The sequence below is a fragment of the Bidens hawaiensis genome, unplaced genomic scaffold, assembly GCF_021521415.1.
Source record: "Bidens hawaiensis isolate Kalapana, Puna unplaced genomic scaffold, B.hawaiensis_p1.1 tig00026857_1, whole genome shotgun sequence".
Classification (NCBI taxonomy): domain Eukaryota; kingdom Viridiplantae; phylum Streptophyta; class Magnoliopsida; order Asterales; family Asteraceae; genus Bidens; species Bidens hawaiensis.
In genome coordinates, this window is record NW_027494329.1 from 20,771 (window position 1) to 35,473 (window position 14,703).

Sequence of the window (14,703 nt, forward strand, 5' to 3'; positions counted from 1 at the left end):
TCAGTGCGCAACAAAATGGTTTTATTTTTATAAAAATCATTCCCGAGCCAAATTAAACGATTCCAATTGGGTTTGGTTCTTAACTCAAAATATTAACTTCCAGAAGTGGAACCAACCAATTTGTACTTGTCGAAAAAGAGTTATGATGTCGGGAAGACAGACCAGAATCTGTCATCCCGCATCAGCTTTGACACTCGATCTTATAAAATCATAAAAAGTATTCAAATCTCGTCAAAAAATTACATATTATACCTTTCTGGAAACTAGACTCAAAGTAGAACATCATAGAAACAAGAATAGAACAAAAAAATAAACTTTCATCAAGTTACCGTCCGAACAATAAACGTACAAATCTGTCAGAAATCATTATAACCAAAACTCAACCCTAACGACCAATAAGCACGTTAATATGATCAATTAAGGTGTAAAAGACTCGGGGAATCATAGAACTAACCTTAAATTGAAGTTTCACACCCTAAACTTGGCTGCAAAAAGAAAAACGAGGGTGATTGGGGCTGCCATAGGTCCGATCGGCTGAAGTGAATGGGGAGGGGTTAGGGTTTTTATGTTTTATGTTATAATATAAAATGTTTCATCCTAGCCCGTCCAAGTTGAAAGATATGGCGATTTGAAAGAAAAGTTAAGTGAATTTAACACACCGGAAAGATGGTAAGGTCGTCGAGAAATGCCGGATAACTCTCGAGAAATGTACATACTTTACAAGCTTTAAATCTTTAAACCGAAATTAACGGGCGTTACACTTAGAAAGGTTGACAAGAACACACAGACTCAATACCCCAAAGGCCTATTGAATATCCCGGCAGAATTAGGATATTCAACGGATGGGAACGAAGGTGTGATATAGCAAACACGAAACAATAAATGATAGTCAATAAGAACACAATCAAAGACAAAGATTCACAGTATTTAATACATCATTCAATGAAACAGTGAAAGGAATGTCTAGAGTTTCGTGACGGCAGCGGCAGTACGAGGAAACGAATATAATATTCTTTGGAATTTTTCTCGTATTGTGTGCGTTGTTATCCGTGCCCTAAATGGAAACCTATGACCCTATTTATAGATCCTGACATTCCTTTTAGAATCCCTATCTATTATATAATGAAAGACAAAATAAATACAAGTGTAGGAGTCTTCGAGCAAGGTTTGTCTCTTGCTTGAGGAGACTCAGTATGCTAGGTATGCTCGATGAATGTCTTCGAGCATACTTTACTTAGAATATCTTAAGTGAAGATATTCTCCTCAAGCAAGCTTCATTCCTCTTGACCAATCCTAGCTTTGCTCAAACTAGTCCATCGAGCAAGCTCATTCTTCTTGATGTCTTCAGTCTTGTTCTTAGACTTATTGAAAAATCTTTAGCATGCTCGGATGTAAATCTTGCTCGGGGAACTGAACTGTGCTCGTAGTCCTTGCTTTGAGCACAAGACATCTTCTTATTGCATCCATGCTTGTCCCCATGTGCTCGACCATCCTGTGCTCGTAACACTTGGTTAAAACCTGTATGATCAAGCTGTTTGCTCGATTGGCAATCCATGCTCGACAGAAGAATATTCTTGCTCGTTGAAGTGTAGCTTGCTCGAAGCCTTAACACTTAGAAGAATCAACCACAAATGGTTCCGAAGACCTTGCTCTAGGTAATAAAACTATGCTCGATAGTCTAGGCTTTCTCGAAGTCCATACTTAGCCGTTTCCTGAGGAGGTTGAGAAGATTCCAATCTTCCATATCAAAAATCATTACAATTGGTATTGGAGCGGATTACCGAATCGTTCAGACTAACTGCAGAATCTGATTCATCTCGCTCTTGAATCCACCATGGACGTTAAACCGATGAAGTTTGTTGAAAAAATTTTAGGGTTTTGAAATTCTTTGATGATTTGGGTAAAATTTATGTGGATTGATGTTTGGGTTGATGACTCATTCGGAGATTCAACATCAATTTCATGCTTATTTGGTCATATCGGTCCAGATCTAATGTAACAGTGTTTTTAGCTCGTTTTGGGGCAAAACTGTTATTGAAGATGATTTTCAGATCTTAAACAGTAAAGGGAATATTGAAGAACATTGCTGCTGGTACAATCTGATATGCAAAAGTCAAGAATGAACAATTACTATGAGCAATCTACTCATTGTTTGTAGCTGCAAATGGTAGATGCAAAGGGAATATTCAAGCAGGTTCTTTATTAGAAAATCATTGATTGATGATGTAGAAAAGAAGTATAGATGTCTCGAATATGATAAGAATGGTCTCGAGTATGAAAAATGACTAAGTGTTGCTTCGAGCACAAAATGTGTTTTTCACGAGCACATTTTTGTCTCGAGCACAGCTTATCTCGAGCAAATCAAGTTTGGAATCGAGCAAATGAACCCCGAGCACATCCTTGTTTATCTTAAAAGAATCTATCTTTTGGTCTCGAGCACACTTTGTTTTACTCAAGAAAACCTTCTTCGAGCACACTTTTGCTCCTGAGCATGCTCATGTAAAGAAAAGAAAAATACAAGTGTTTTCGAGCACACTTTTGCTTTTAAGCATGCCCAGGAAAATAAAAGAAAAAAAAAAACACAAGTGTTTTCGAGCAAGCCCTCGAGCATGCCCTTGAGCATGCTCGAGTAAAGACAGAAAAACACAAGTATTTTCGAGTAAGCCCTCGAGCAAGCCCTTGAGCATGCCCTCGAGTAAAAAAAAATTGAGTATGCTCGTGAAGGGATTTAAAGGACTTATGTGTGCTTGTGAACCGATAATCCATGCTCGTGAATGAATTACACGTTTTAAAGAAACGTTTGAAATATTTGGTGCCGTTGACAGTTTGATTAAGCTGATCTTTACGGAAGATATATACCAGGGGTATTTTGGTAAATTTTATCCAATCATCAACAAGCAAAAGGAAATCAAAGCCTTATCAATTTTTCACAACTTCATCAAAGAGCTTTACAAGAACCAGTGTTGGCCAAGCTAACGGATTTAATCACTTATGAGTGTCAACCAACATAATGTTTTGTTTATCTTTGTTTATTATAGAATCAACAATCTTGATAAGGATGGTCAAGGTTGTTTCACCCATACTTGATTTGAAGACACAATTTTCATAGACAATTGCAAAGAAATTGGGGGAGTAAAAATTCTTGAATTTCATTGCAAATTGCTTGCTTCAAATCAAGTGAAAAGACTCAAGTTAAGGAAAAGTAGATCAAGATCAATAATCCAAGATTCATTAGAGATGTTTCATTGTTTGTGAGTCTTCAGATTTCCTAGTACGGTTGTGAAGATAGAGTCATCAATAGTAACATGGTGAATGTATGATCAGTAGAGTTTAACCTCCTATGAAAACAGTCACTTGACAATCAAGAACGGGTTATGGTTGACTTGAATGCTATCTTGATTCAGGGAATGGTTTGAAGATGATTTACAAGGGAAGAAACAGATTTGAAGAATGGAAGATTATTTGATGATCACATTGAGTTTATTTCTTTTTGTGATGACCTTGTTACTTGAAGTTGATCTTTGAAGTTCAAAGCCTCGTTCATATGCCCATACAAATGTATCCGAATGTGATATAAGAGAAATGATCTAAAATGAACAACGGGAGAAGCTTAACGTGAGGGGGAGAATTTCAACGAAAGACAACGAGTTTTTGAGGTGATCATGGAAGAAATTCGATGGCATCGGTCTAAGGGGGAGATTGTTGGGACTTATACTTTAGACCGACGCATCGAATTATTATTATTATGGGTGAAAATATAATTAACATTTTGGGTCTCAACCAAGGGTGGATGGCTTGAAGACCTAGACATGCTAGACTAGTATAAATAGATGTATTTGTTAATTTATCTAGTATGAGTGTATTGTGTGAGATCTAGGGTTTTATCTCTATGAGAGAGCCGCTGCCTCTGGGATGAGCTCTCCCCGAGGTGGCTGATCTTTACTGTATGTATGCGTGTATGTATGATTGTTCTTTATGACAATCTTTTGAGTAATAAAATCATACTACTACATCTATTTATTTGTGTTTCGATTGCATATATTTGTTCATCCAGTTTATTGTTTATTGTAATCGATTCAGGCTCTCTCCCAAACACCACTCATCCATCCAAAACACCTTTCAAGAGTGAATACGATTCGATCCTAGGTCAGATCCGAGCTCCTACGTTAATAACAACCATTATTCACGCTTCCGCACCGGGACTTGGTTCTTACACCCCTAGCTGTGGTTAGCTTGGAAATTTTTTATTTTTACATATGTTACTTTGTTAAAAATGCATTAGAATTTAATTATTATTAAATTTCGTATGCATTTTATATGTCAAAAATCAGGAGCGTATTTGATTAATTTTGAATTTCAGATATGTGATAACTGCAAAGCAGTTATTATCAACCCTAACCCTAATTACTATTGTTTTGACCATATGAGAAAACTTTTGGTTCATAAAAACTCTCTCAATATCATACTTAATTTCTTGTTCTCAATATGAGTTTTATCCGGTCAAATCATTTGGGAGCTACAAATAGTTTTGATTTGAAAGTGCTTTTCACGACTCTCAGATTTTCCAAAGATAACCCGTATACTATGCAATTTTCCCAACATGATCCATTGGCAAAGACAAAACCTTTAAACACCTGGGTTTAGGTGTGGGAGGTCTTGGGTTTTGATGGTTGGGTCTAAATCGTGTATTCTATTGTGTAAACATTTTAGTTTTATTATATTTTCAGTTAGAACTATATTCCTTCAAGCACGCTTCTATATTTCAGGTTGTTGAACGTTAACGGGGCATATTGGAACCAGTTACAAGCTTATGTTGACGTCTCGGGATGATCGGGATTGACACGCACTGATATAATGTTGGGTCGGATTTTAGATAAGGAAGATTGGAATCTTCTTAACCTCCTCAGAAAACGGCTAAGTATGGACTTCGAGCAAGCCTAGACAATCGAGCATGGTTTTACTACTTCGACCAAGGTCTTCAGAACCTTAAATGGTTAATTCTTCTAAGTCTTAAGGCTTTGAGCAAGCTACACTTCATCGAGCAAGAGTGTTCTTCTATCGTGCATGGATTGCCACTCGAGCAAACAGCTTGATCACACAAGTTTTAACCAAGTGTTAGGAGCACAGGATGATCGAGCACATGGGGACAAGCATGGATGCAATAAGAAGATGTCACGTGATCAAAGCAAGGACTTCGAGCACAGTTCAGTTCCCCGAGAAAAATTTACATCCGAGCATGCTAAAGATTGCTGAATAAGATGACTGAAGACATCAAGAAGAATGAGCTTGCTCGATGGACTAGTTCGAGCAAAGCATGAATTAGTCAAGAGGAATGAAGCTTGCTGGAGGAGAATATCTTCACTGAAGATATTCTAAGTAAAGTATGCTCGAGGACAATCATCGAGCATACCTAGCATAGTGAGTCTGCTCGAGCAAGACTACTATCTTGCTCAAGGACTCAACACTTGTATTGTTTTGTATATTTCAATATGTAATGATTTGGAACTTCTAGAAGGAATGTCAGGGTCTATAAACAGGGTCCTAGGTTTCCATTTAGGGCACGAGACGGATACGATTAAGGACGCACGGAATACGAGAAACATTACAAAAGAATATTCTATTTGTTTCCTCGTAATGCCGCCGCCGTCATGCACGAAACCCTAGACATTCCTTTCACTGTTTCATTAATGACTCATTTAATACAGTGAATCTTTGTCTTTGAATGTGCTTTTATTGATTACTTATTATCATTTCGTGTTTGTTATTTTCACTCCTTTGTTACCACTTGTTGGATATCCTGATTCCGCCAGGATATTCAATAGGCCTTTGGGTTATTGAGTCGGTGTGTTATTGTCAACCTTTTCTAAGGTTTCACCCGACTCACGGTCCTGACAAGTGGCATCAGAGCTTTGGAAGCTCGCTAAAGGCCACAGGACAGAAGGTTTGTGAAAAAGCTTGAAAATTTACTCGGTTTCACTACTACAAATTCCAGATCTGCTGAAATAGAAGACCAAGAAGTCTCTACCAACAAGATTCCAAGATTGCTTGGACAAGAAAACTTCATCAAATGGAAGGTGCTCTTCGAAGCAGCAGTAAACTACAGCGACCCAGAGCTTTGGACTTCCATCACTGAAGGAAACTATGTTCCTTCAACAACTCCAAACAACAATACCGCTGTTGAGCTAATAATGAAGAAACGGGACGATAAGGCTTTGTCTATGCTAAAGTTAAGGCTTTCTTGGGAAATTTTGACAACTGTCAATCATACATAAGACCGTAAAGGGTATGTATGATGCAGTTATCGACATGTTTGAAGGAAATACTGAACTAAGAGACATCAAGAAAGATAGACTGAAGCAACAACTAGATAGGTTCAAGTTTAAAGATGGAGAAAGATTAAAATCAGTTTTGCAGAGGTTTATGATGATTGTAAACAACATAAGAACAATTGATCTGCAGATCTCTGACTATGAGCTGAACCAAAAGCTTTTACATCCTTGTCCGGTGAATGGTACACTGCCAGGAAGTTTATCAAGGAAAAAGCCAGTTTCCCCAACTTTAAGTTGGATGATGTAATTGCATTTCTCAAGGCAGCAGAACATGAGATGATTGAAAATCATATGATTAGAGAGGACAAGCCAAGTTTTCAAGTGAATAATGCTCTAGTAGCACCAATGGGCAACCTCTCAATCAAGAACCAACAGCCTATTATCGAAGAGCCATCAGAAAAAAGTTTAACATGTAGTGGCCAGTCAAGGTTTAATGTTCAGCTGATTGAAGATGATACTACCTCTACAGGAAATGGGCAGTAAACATTTATGCAGAACAACAATGCTCAAGGAACAGACTATCAAGCATTGTTTTCTATGTTTACTGAGTCATATCACGCCTTTGTCGCCAAGAACCTGATCAACACAAGTATTGTGCAGGAAGATGTTGAGCAAATCGATGCTGATGACTTGGAAGACATGGCCATAAAGTGGAAGGCAGCTATGTTAGCTGTGAGGAGCAAAAGGCTGTATAACAGAACGGGAAAAACAAGCTTTAATAGACCGAATGAAAGAATCGGCTTTGACAAATCAAAGGCCATTTGTTATAATTGTCAACAACCAGGAGAGTGCAACATGCCAAAGCAAGTTGGTAATCAAGTGAATCATAACCAATTCTATCAAAACCAGAATCAGAACTTACAGCACTAGAGAAATCAGATTACCAACCAAAACCCCTATCAAAATCCAAACAAACCCCAGCAACAAACCTTTCAACCCTAAAGAAACATCCAAATGCAGGTTCACACTAATCAGAACATAGCTAATCAGAACAATTTGAACCAGCTAAGAGATCAAGGAAATGTTGCAGTAACCAGGGTGCCACAGGATGGGGAGTTTGATTGGAGCAACCATGCAGCCGAGATCGAAAAGTCAAATGTTGTTTTTATGGCCATAATGCAGGACAAGCCTGATTCTTCAAATGTGCAGGTAAAATCTGATATTTCAATTTCTGATCTTCTTATTACCATTGATGAACTAAATCAGGAGATTGGAAAGTGGAAAACTAAGTGTGGAAGAAAGGAAGCATTCTTGAATGTATATGAAGCCAGTGAAGCAACTTATGAAAATCAAATCAAGGGGCTTGAAGAGGATTGTATGCAGGCATACCAAACCCATAAAAAATGACAGTTGAAATTGAGGGGTTGAAGAAGATGTATGCTGAAGAGAAATTGAAAAATGCTGACTTGTTAATTCAAATGGAATTCTTGAAGAACCTTGTTTTAATAGGAAATATAGTCGGTTATGTGGATAAAATGACCGAGGAAGAGAAGTACAAAAAGGTGCCACCACCTTGCTGTGATAGCTACCCACTGAAAGTAGACAAGGAGAGCAGAAGTGAATATCTGAAACAGTTCAAGAATGTGTTTGATGATAAGGCTGATTTTGTAAAATAGTATGATGATTTTTTGTGGATAAGAATGGAGAGGTTGCAGTGAAACAGAGTGAGGAACCAGAGATTAAGAAAAATGAAAAGTTGGAAAGTGAGAAAAAGAAGTGGAGTGAGTACTCAAGTTAAGATAGTAACTGTAGCTGTGGGAGCACAAAATCATCTAAGGGAAAGAAGAAAAAAGGATCCAACAAGAAGAAAAGTGAAAAGATTCCTCTTCTGCCAAAGATGACTCCAAAGTTGAAGAAGCATTATGAAAAAATTAGAAAAGAACATGTAGTGTTTGACATTTGTGCTAGACCACAGTCTGAAATCAAGAAAAGAAATGAAGTAGCAATGAAATCTTCTTATGATCAGTCACATCCTCCAATCTATCCAGTCTTCTCAAACCATGAACTGTTTGACATTGGAGATGTGGAGTATGTACCAATGAGAAAGTCTGTAGGAGAAGAAAAGGGAAGCTGTTCAAAAACCTCATCCAAGTTGAAGCCTTTAGTGTTTGTCAAAGAGAAATATCAGCTGGAGCCTGATCTGAATAAACCAATCAAAATGGACTTCAGCAACTCTTTATGTCCTAAAACTTCCCTAGGCTTTGACTTCCCAAAACCTAGTGACAAAATTAAAGACAGGCAATTACTTGAAGACATGGGGAGTTATGGGAAGGTCTGGTGCAAGAAGTGTGATGCCTATGGTCATCACACTGACTCTTGCTGGTTTGAAGATGAAGAGTTTGTAGTTCCTGATGTGGTCTGTGGGTTTGACATGAAAGGATACAAGAAAATGTATCAAAGATACTTAAATGAAGAAAAAGGCAGCTCAGATGATGAAGAGAAAAAGTCAGTGATAGAAAAGAGATTGAAACAAGTCGTGAAAATCAAGGATGAAGCAAGGGTATCAATCAAACTTGCAAGGAACAAAAGGTTAATTGACAAAGGAAAAGAAAAGATTAGACTTGGTGTCCTTAATGGGGATGAGAAATTTTTGATGAAGCAGGGTTATGAACCTAGAGGGTTCCAATGGAAAACTAAGAAGGAGTTGACTGAAAAGAAGGATTATGTGATTGAGCAAACTAAAGGACCAGTTGCTTTTGGAAGTGATGAAAATGGAGGGAAGATTGTTGGAAGAGGAACACTCACCAATGGCAAAGTATCCTTTGAGAATGTGCTGCATGTTGAAGGACTACAATACAATCTACTCAGCATTTCTCAAGTTTGTGATAAAGGGTACAAGGTGGCCTTCAATGATGAACACTATCTGATTTTGAAGCCTGAGTTTGTGATTCCAACTGAGATGATCATGATGATGGCTCCAAGAAATGGCAACCTCTATGAGCTAAGAATGAACACTGCTACATCTAGAGGTGGTTCATGCTTTGTCTCCAAAGCCACTATGAGTCAAAACTGTGGCATAGGAAGATGTGTCATGTAAACTTAAAGAACATGAACAAACTGGTGAAAGGTGAACATGTTGTTGACCTTCCCACAAGAGAGTTCAAGTTAGAAGAAAAATGCACATCTTGCCTTAAAGGGAAACAACATAAATCCTCACATAAAAGCAAAATGATAAACACCATTGATGAGGTCTTGGAACTGTTACACATGGATCTATTTGGTCCAGTAAGTGTTCCAAGTATTGGAAAGAAGAGATACTGCCTAGTGATCACTGATGATTATTCAAGGTTTACTTGGGTATACTTCATGGGCAGCAAAGATGAAACCCCAGATTTGATCAAAACCTATGTGCTGAAAATGGAAAATCAACTAGAAAGAAAGGTAACGGTCATTAGAAGTGACAATGGGACAGAATTCAAGAATGGAATTAAGGATGAATTCTGCACTTCTAAGGGGATCTTTCAACAATACAGTGCACCTAGAACTCCTAAACATAATGGTGTTGCAGAAAGAAGAAACAGAACATTGATTGAAGCTGCAAGGACCATTATTGCTGATGCAAATATGCCAGTCACTTTTTGGGCAGAAGCAATCAACACTGCATGTTATGTGCAGAACAGGGTTCTACTAAAGAAGGCTCAAAACAAGACTCCATATGAGGTTATCTTCAAGAGAAAGCCTTATGTGAAGTTCTTAAAGCCTTTTGGATGCAGATGCTCACTGTTGAATACAAAGGACTATCTAAATAAATTCCAATCAAAGTCTCTGGAATGTTTCTTTGTGGGCTACTCATCTCACTCAAAGTCTTACAGAGTCTATGTGAAGGAGCACATGGTGGTCATTGAGTCTTTAGATATAATATTCAATGAAAACCACTTTAACAATGTTGAAGGTCCTAAATGGCTTTTTGACTTGGAAAGGATGATCAAGTCTTTCAAAATCTACATTGAAGATATGGATGACAGCATGTATAGAACCAACTTTGAAGATAATGAAAAACAAAAACAAGTTGATCTGGACAAGCTATGGTCATCTGTTGCTCCTGAAACAGATGGATTTAACTTTAAAAGAAACAACCAACAAACTGGTGAAGTTGAGATGAATAAACAAGATGCAGCAGTTGAAGTTTCTAATGAAGGTCCAAGTGAAGTAGAGAGTGAACCCATTCAAAGTCAACAACCTGTTCAGTCTGAAGGGATAAATCAATTTGAAGATAGGTTTCAGTCTTTGTTTGACTCTCTACAATTTGGGTCAAATGAAGCTTCATCATCAGAGATTAATCAAGTTCAAGCAACTGATGAAACTCAAGAGAGAATTGAAAGTGAATCTGCTGAGTTAAATATGACCAATCTAGAGACAGAAGTGTCTGCACAACACCTCTGTTGAAAGAAATCACCCTGCAGAAAATATAATAGGAGACTTGCATGAAAGAGTGACTAGAAGCTCTTCTGAAAAGGCAAAAATCTGTCTGTATGCCTGCTTCTTATCCCAAGTTGAACCAAAGAACATTAATCAAGCTTTGAAAGACAACAGCTGGGTAGAAGCTATGCAGGAAGAGTTAACCCAATTCAAAGACTTACATGTATGGGACTTGGTTGACAAGCCTAGAGGCAAGTATGCTATTAGAACAAAAAGGGTGTTCAGAAACAAGAAAGATGAAAGGGGGATTGTGATCAAGAACAAAGCAAGATTTGTGGCTCTAGGATGCTTACATGAAGAAGGAGTGGACTTTGAAGAGTTTTTTGCTACAGTTGCATTACTAGAGGCTATCAGGATCTTTCTTGCATATGCAACATCAATGAACATTAAAGTCTATCAACTTGATGTAAAATCTGCATTCTTAAATGGAAAGATTGATGAAGAAGTTTATGTCACTCAACCTCCAGGATTTGAAGACCCAGTTCATCCCAACAAAGTTTACAAACTCAGCAAAGCTTTGTATGGACTGCATCAAGCACCAAGAGCCTGGTATGATGAGTTGTCAAACCATTTGTTGGAAAATGGCTTCTGCAGAGGAGCTACTGACAAGACTCTGTTCTATTAAAGGAGGAACAAGGATCTGCTGCTGCTGCTGCAAGTGTATGTGGATGACATTATCTTTAGCTCTACAAATGAACAAATGTGCAAGGAGTTTGAGCAAGTAATGAAATCCAAGTACAAGATGAGCTCAATGGGGGAAATGAATTTCTTCCTTGGACTTCAGGTGCAACAGAAAGCTGATGGAATCTTCATTAATCAATCAAAGTAAGTACAAGAGATTCTTAACAAATTCAAGTGCCAAGACTTCAAGGCAGTGTCTATGGACACACATGAGAAAATGGTACCTGATGAAAAGGGAGAGCCGGTGGACCAGCATGAATATAGGGCCAAGATAGGATCACTGATGTATCTCACATCATCTAGGCCAAATATTATGTTTTCTTTGTGTGTCTGTGCCAGATTCCAAGCTAACCCCAAGGTCTCACATATGCTTGCAGTTAAGAGGATCTTCAGATATCTAAAGGGAAAACCAGATTTGGGGATTTGGTATCCAAAGAACCCTTCCTTTGACTTGATGGCCTACACAGATAGTGACTATAATGGTTGCAATATGAGTAGAAAATAAACCTCTGGAGGATGCCAGTTTCTAGGGAACAGGCTGGTGTCTTGGCAATGCAAGAAGCAGACTACAGTGTCAATCTCTACTGCTGAAGCGAAGTACATTGCTACTTTTGCCTGCTGTGCACAGGTTCTGTGGATTCAAAATCAACTGCTGGATTATGGTCTGAATTTCTTACTTACACCTATTTTAGTTGATAATACTGCAGCTATGTTCATTGTTAAAAAGCCAGTCCAACATTCTAAGACTAAGCACATTGAAATTAGACATCATTTCATTAGGGACTGTCAGGAATAAGGTTTAATAGAAATGAAAAGGGTAGACACATATGATAATTTGGCTGATTTATTCACCAAACCTTTAGATAAAACCAGGTTTCATTTTCTGTTAAAATGCCTATGAATGATAAATGATGATTAAATTTAATTTAGGATGTGTGCTTAAGTGAGGTGCTTACTGATTATCTATGTTACTCACTTTGAATGTTTGCATGATCATTTGCTATGCCTAACTGATTAGTCTAATTGCATGAATCATGTAAGTGACTGTTCTTGTATGAAAATTTTGTTGAAATGGCTTATTACAGATTTTGGTACTCTGATCTGTGCTTGCATTGTCACACCCCAACCTAAGGCGGAAATGCCGGGGCGTGATCCGATTGCTCACAGCTCGAAGATACTATCATAAATATAAATGACAATATCTAATTAATTAATTACAAATATTACACACATTATCCAAACATACAAAACAATTCAAATACACAAATATGAGTGAGTTCATATAACGATTATCTTGATTATATCTTAAGGTCTTGTCTACATTTCCAACTTCAATCTTCAGGCAACCTGCATATGCGTAGAAAATGGAGTTTTTGTCAACAAACATGTTGACTAAGATGATCACCAATTTTGACACAACAAATAGTTATATAATAAATAAATAATAAATGATAAGTGTTAAATACGCAAACCAATCTATGTGGTAATAATCAATCAAACCTTAACAAACCAAAACCAAGTTGTACTCGTGTGCCAATGAATCGTTGCCAAGCGAATCGGGCATTGATTACAATGATTAAATTGTCGGTTTACCTTCGCCAAGTGAATCGGGCTCCGGTTACTAAGATGGTCGTATGATCATACTAATGAGAACCCTATACAAGGGGATATGTTGGACCTCTCCGAAACGTTGTCAAGTAACAAGTAAACATGTAGCAATTAGCAAATAGCACTCAACTGATATTCACACAATGATTATGTTTGCGATTTTGTGTATATATATAGAATAGAAAATATGAGTAAGTACGCATATGTCCCCAAAACATTTGAAAATAGTGTATAAAAAGGAATGATTAAACTCACCTTAGACGGAAGGTAAGTGATTAATAAATTCGACAAACGAACTAATGATTTAAGCGAGTCGTCCAATACACGTCCAACGAGATAAATGATCAGAATCTAAAACTTTTTGATATGAAACTATAAATAAAAACGAACTTAATGCCGCTGGAATCAATCCAAACGGATGAGTAGAACTCTAGTTATGTTGATTTCAATGTTTAAACGGGTCGAGTCTGACCAGAATCCGAACTTCGAGTCGGGAGTCGGGTTTTGGTCAGAACCCTTAAAATTTAATTACGAGAAGAAAAGTTTTATGGACCGAACGTTGAATCCGACTAGAAGCATGAGAAAATGCAAAGTCAAACTTGTTGACTGTTTTACCTATCATCGGGTTTTAAAGCAATTGACCAGTCAATACCCTTCAATCTCAGAAATTGATTGAAGGTTATTGACTAGGGAATATCTATGAACGATTTTACAGTTTACAACTTATTGGAAATTGAAAGGATTGATGAGAAACGGAAGTCAAAGATCCTGAAGCAAGCAAAGTCAACGAACAAGTCTTGAATCTTTAACGAAGATGCAAAAACCGAAGAGTTGGAGGATGAACAGAGGTAAGGGATGGCTGGAGGATGTTGTTAGGGTTTGATTAAAGTTTACAGCAGATGAATGGGGCTTGTTTATATAAGAATAGCTAAAATGAACCAAATATGGGCTTTTTGGCCCGTTTACGCAAGTATATGCGATTTAAGGAAAGAATCAACGATTTATACATAAAGATATGGTCTTAAGCAGAGGAAAACGATTTAGGACTTGTATTTTAGTTATAGGATGTTTACTTGGTCCTTAATTCACTCAAACATGCTTAAAATAAACGATTTTATACTATAAACGAGTTATAAAACGAAATCGAGTTACGATTCTGGTGCAGGGGGTTCCCCACGCTGCGCGGCCAGCTAAGGGCAGTCCAACGCACAGTGCTCCGGGCCTAGTGTGGTCTGATTTTCATTTTTGGAATAAATGGTCCCTGTGGTTTGTTAAATGAACATTACTTGAACTAGTTTTTTGGTATAATTTGGTTTTGAACATTGATTGAAGTACAAGGGCCTAAAGTGAACATTAGGAAACTAAATATTTATTTTGATTAATAATAAAGGTCCAAATTATTCGTGATTCGGGTTAAACGTAAACGAATATGGGTTTGGAAAATCCGAAATGTTACATGCAAGATGTAGTTCAGTGATTCTAAGTACATCGAGCATAAACTGTGCTTGATATTGTGTTAGTTGCTCCTCGAGCACAAGCAATGGCACTTGTAAGACTATTCTAAGTCCTTCGAGCACATATGTCATAGCTCAGTTGCTCGAGCATTGAATTTTGTCTTGAAAACTTTTCCAAGTATTTCGAGTATAACTCTGTGTTGCATGGTGTG